This window comes from Pleurodeles waltl, chromosome 4_1 (assembly GCF_031143425.1).
Source record: "Pleurodeles waltl isolate 20211129_DDA chromosome 4_1, aPleWal1.hap1.20221129, whole genome shotgun sequence".
In the NCBI taxonomy this organism is placed as follows: Eukaryota; Metazoa; Chordata; class Amphibia; order Caudata; family Salamandridae; genus Pleurodeles; species Pleurodeles waltl.
This window is the reverse complement of record NC_090442.1, coordinates 201,780,620-201,786,305: the sequence shown is the minus strand read 5'-3', so window position 1 is coordinate 201,786,305 and position 5,686 is coordinate 201,780,620.

Below are 5,686 nucleotides of genomic sequence, written 5' to 3'. Positions count from 1 at the left end.
ATATTCATTTTCCTGATCAGCAGCTTGCTGTCACAGGCCTTCAAGAATGGGGCAGGTCCTCTGCCCCTGGCACAGATCTTCTCTAGAGGGTCCCTCTGGGCCCAGGAGCTCTGCTGTGTAAGGCCCAAGTTCCTGAGGCTCAGTTTCCTATGGGTCCAACAGGTTTTCTTTCTGAGGAGAGGGGACCTGATCTGGTATCTGCTTAGAAGCTGGTTTCCCAGATGTTTTGGTTGAGCCATTATCCCAGACTCCAACCACATTTTCACCCTGGACTTTGCATTCTGCTCTTGTTTTAACACACACCCATTCAGGTATACCCTGCATAGCTGCCTGGGTACTTCTTTCTACCTCAGCCTACAGTGAGGACTGCAGACTCTGTGCACAGGGCCTGCAGGAAATACCACCACTTTCATTTGGCCAGTAACCCCTCCCCATTCTAATGATACCTTTGCCATGGGATGTACCTTAGCCTATCAGTACTGAAGATGGTATATGTCTCACCAGTCAAGTACTGGTCTTAGGACACCAGTTGCTTAGTCACCATGGTGACACTGGCACCAGTGTTCCTCGGGGCGTCAACTCTAACCCCATTGTTATGTGGCTGTTGTCTATCTTTCCAGATAACTGGGCCAGGCAGCCAGGGCAGCTACATCCACCCCACCCTCTGAACCTAGAACTGCTTGAGTGGGTTCACTGACATGGTCAGGACCCACCTGGAGCAGTCATGGTAGAGGGGGGTTGTGTGCAGAGGCAGCAGGCATCGTTGTGGAGTCCAGGAGGGATGAACCCACAATGGACTTGGACTATGGAGGGCTGGGGAAGCTTGTTGGCAACTGGTGGTCCACTTCAACTCAGGTCGGAGATGGTGGATGCAGTGGTGAACTCCAGGTGTCAGGTTTTGGTGGTTCCATAGGCTTCTGAGTCCCTTATTTTGGAGTCTGTTGGAGAATAGGTCTGCTGTTCACAGGAGGTCTTGAGTCTTTTTCGAAGGAGGCAGTCCTACCGGGTTTCTGTAGTCACAGCTGAAGGACGAGTTGACTTTGGTGCAGATTTTTAGGAGGGATGAAGACAGGCCAACGGGGTTGGTACCAGGTCTTCTTTTCTCCTCTTCTGCTTTTGTGGCTCTTCATGTCCTTGGTCTTAGGTTGTCTGGATCTGCTTCTCTGGTACCAGGGGCTCCCTTAAATACTGAATTTAGGGGCATTAGGGGTGTGGAGGGTAATAGCCAATGGGCTACTTACCCTTGGGGCCACTATGCCCCCTATGTGACCATTTCCTGTGGGAAGTGGCCATAACCCTGTCCAAGTATTCCTAGGTATGCCATCTCAAAGATGGCTACCTCTGACAAATCGTGCCCACCTCACCATAGCCCACCTTAGGCATGGTACTAGCTAGGAAGTAGCACACCTACCTGACTAGCTAAGTTTTTTCCACCTGTCCAGTTGCCAAATAGGCTCTGGACGGGGAGGTGGCTTCCTCTTCTGTGACGGTGGGCCAGAATCCCATTTCAAAGGTGGCAGCCCTTTGAGGCTTGTAACCTTAGGAAGGCTAATCCGCAGGTCATCCTGTAGGAGGGGGTGTTACACCCTCTTCCCATTCAAGCTTTTGTTCTGGGCCTCCTGAGAGCTGTATTCATTGAAGCCATCATGTAGGAGGGAAACTCGTACTGACCAGTGTCCAGTACATGCATTTAAAATGGCTTCCCTGGTCACTTACTATATCTGAGAATTGACAAAGACATAGCAGGGGCATTTCTGCTCATGCAGGTATGCCCTCACGTAATATAATGCACCCTGCGTTAGGGCTATCAGGCCTGCTAGAGGGGTGACTTACATATACTGCATACAGTGTTAGGGCACATGGCACACAGGCTGTGTGCCTTGTCATGTTTTCACTTTTGTCTGCACCAAGACATACAGCCTGCAATGGCAGCCTGTTCTGTGCTTGATGAGGGGTACCTTAGGGTGGCACAATTTGTGCTGCAGTCCTTATGGACCCTCTTTAGTGCCCCAGGCCCTAGGGGTACCATTTACTTGAGATTCACAGAGGGTGCTAAAGGTCTTGCCAATTGGGGAACAACTGTGCAGTTTTGGAAAAGCAATCTGGCACTGGAGACCTGGTTAGCAGGAACCCAGTACACTGTGAGTCGAAATCACATCAGATACCAGACAAAAGGTGGGGGTAACCATATCAAAAAGAGGCACTTTATTACAAACCCAAATACCAGATTCACACCTCATGGGGATTTGTCACAGACATTTGTTTGCAACAGTCCCTACAAGGCTTAAACAATGGAGCTTTAGAAGGTGCCATAACCCTTTGTACAATGGTAAATAACTTAGGAGAACAGACTTGTGAACTGATGAGAAAAATGCAGAAGCTAGCTCCAGATCTCCATACAAAAGTGTGGAAAGAAAGGAACTGTTGTCAGAATGCTAGGCTGGCGCCTATATGCAGCACCGGTCACCACTTCCAGGGCGGAGCGGAGTCGATGTGGAGCTGCATAATGCCACCTATTGGCATGCACATGTTATATATACTAAAACCTCACCTGCCAACTCGTGGGAACTACAGCAGGAAAAATTTCTCAGATCCAGTCTCATTCCTGGGAGGATTCAAAAGGTAAGGACATCTGTAGCTGTTTTAAAGGTAGCCAGAACAAATTCTGAGAAGGAAGGACGGACTACTCCGACAGGCTGATGTGTGAGATAGTTGCAGCCTTCACTTTAAACTCACAATCAGGGCCGGCTTTAGCAGTGGTGGTGCCCGGTGCGACAATGGTTTTTGGTGTTCCCCCGCCACCAATGACCTTAATCATGGATTCCCACTCTACCACCCTCATCTTTACATTGGCCCTCTCACACATACATTTAATTTGTTTTAAAGCATGGTTGGTGTTGACATTACTTATAAGTATGTATATTTTCTCAAATTAACCCTTTTTACCAACACGAGGAATAGATAATGAAAAAAATGGGAACACCGTCCTAACCTATATTAAGCAGTTTGCATGCAGCTCTTTGGTACCAGTTCATAAGTCACTGTTCTATAGTAGGATTGTAACTTCAAAGCTACTGCGGACAAAAGGATCTCTTTGACAAAAGCAGTAACCCTCTGAGCTAACCACATAAAATAGAGTTCTGTGATCTGCAAGGTATGCATTCTTTGCAGCAGACATTAACCGTTGCCTCTACTTTATGTTGATGCAAACTGCTATTGGACAAAACTACAATCTCATTTCAGCATGAAAATTAATCACTAGAGTTATCTTGAAACTTTAATGCAGCCTTAAAACTATTGAACACACATGGAACACTAACAAATCTTTTAAAACCATAAATTATTTCTAAACTCAGTGCCCTTTGAAGTCTGCAACAGGTGCAGTTGCATCCTAAAGCTGGTCCTGCTCATGAGCTTCATTCATGTTCCCTTGTAAAGCACTACACAACTGTCAGTAAGAGTTGTCTGTGACCCACGGCAAGAGGGCTGCCCTCCTTTTCAACAGAGTCTGTGTGCCGCTGAGCATCCGTGTTTGGCAGTCCACACAATGACAGATAATGAAAATGTCACTTACCCAGTGTACATCTGTTCGTGGCATCAGTCGCTGAGATTCACATGGTCTGCATTAGCTCGCCATCTGGTGTTGGGTCGGAGTGTTACAAGTTGTTTTTCTTCGAAGAAGTGTTTTCGAGTCACGGGACCGAGTGACTCCTCCTTCTGTGCTCATTGCGCATGGGCGTCGACTCCATCTTCGATTGTTTTCCCCGCAGAGGGTGAGGTAGGAGTTGTACTATAGTAATAGTGCCCGCGCAATGAAATGTGTAAGTATGTACCTATTAAAGGTTTAAATAATATATATACAAATGTACAAAATTGAAGGTAACTTCTGAACTGCTACAGGCTTCCGGGGAGGTGGGTGGGCCCATGTGAATCTCAGCGACTGATGCCACGAACAGATGTACACTGGGTAAGTGACATTTTCAGTTCGATGGCATCTGTCGCTGTAGATACACATGGTCTGCATAGACTAGTAAGCAGTTATTTCCCCATAAGCGGTGGTTTAGCCTGTAGGAGTAGAAGTTGTTTGAAATAGAGTTCTTAATACAGCTTGACCTACTGTAGCTTGTTGTGCGGATAACACATCTATACAGTAGTGTTTGGTGAATGTGTGAGGCGTAGACCAAGTGGCTGCCTTACATATTTCATGCATTGGGATGTTTCCTAAAAAGGCCATTGAAGCACCTTTTTTCCTGGTTGAATGTGCCCTGGGAGTAATGGGCAGTTGTCTTTTTGCTTTAAGGTAGCAGATTTGGATGCATTTAACTATCCATCTGGCTATACCTTGTTTTGATATTGGGTTACCTGCATGAGGTTTTTGGAATGCAATAAATAGCTGTTTAGTTTTTCTGATGTTCTTTGTTCTGTCAATGTAGTACATTAATGCTCTTTTGACATCTAATGTATGTAGTGCTCTTTCAGCCACAGAATCTGGCTGTGGGAAAAAGACTGGTAGTTCCACCGTTTGATTTAGATGGAATGGTGAAATAACTTTTGGTAAAAATTTTGGATTAGGTCGTATGACGACCTTATTTTTATGTATTTGTATAAAAGGTTCTTGTGTTGTGAACGCTTGAATTTCACTTACTCTTCTTAGAGATGTAATGGCGATGAGAAAGGCAACTTTCCAGGTTAGGAATTGTATTCCGCAAGAGTGCATGGGTTCGAAAGGTGGGCCCATGAGTCTTGTTAGGACCACGTTTAGGTTCCATGAAGGAACAGGTGGTGTTCTTGGTGGTATAATTCTTTTAAGCCCTTCTATGAATGCTTTGATGACTGGTATCCTATACAAGGAAGTTGAATAGGTAGTTTGCAGGTATGCAGATATTGCTGCAAGGTGTATTTTAATAGAAGAGAAGGCTAGCTTTGCTTTTTGTAAATGGAGCAAGTAATTTACTATATGTTTTGGAGTTGCGTCTAGTGGTTGTATCTGATTATGATGGCAGTACCAAACAAATCTTTTCCACTTACTTGCGTAGCAGTGTCTAGTGGATGGCCTTCTGGCCTGCTTTAGGACTTCCATACATTCTTGGCTAAGTTGTAAGTGTCCGAATTCTAGGATTTCAGGAGCCAGATTGCTAGATTCAGCGATGCTGGGTCCGGGTGTCTGATCTGTTGGTTGTGTTGCGTTAACAGATCTGGTTTGTTGGGCAGTTTGATGTGGGGTACTACAGACAGATCTAGCAGTGTTGTGTACCAGGGTTGTCTTGCCCACGTTGGTGCTATTAAAATGAGTTTGAGTTTGTTTTGACTCAATTTGTTTACTAGGTAAGGAAGGAGAGGGAGAGGAGGAAAAGCGTAAGCAAATATTCCTGACCAGTTCATCCATAGGGCATTGCCTTGGGATTGCTTGTGTGGGTATCTGGACGCGAAGTTTTGGCATTTTGCGTTCTCTTTTGTTGCAAATAAGTCTATTTGAGGTGTTCCCCAGAGTGTGAAGTAGGTGTTCAGAATCTGTGGGTGGATTTCCCATTCGTGGACTTGCTGGTGATCTCGAGAGAGATTGTCTGCCAGTTGATTCTGGATCCCCGGAATAAACTGTGCTATTAGACGAATTTGATGGTGGATTGCCCACTTCCATATTTTTTGAGCTAATAAGCTTAACTGCGTTGAATGTGTTCCTCCTTGT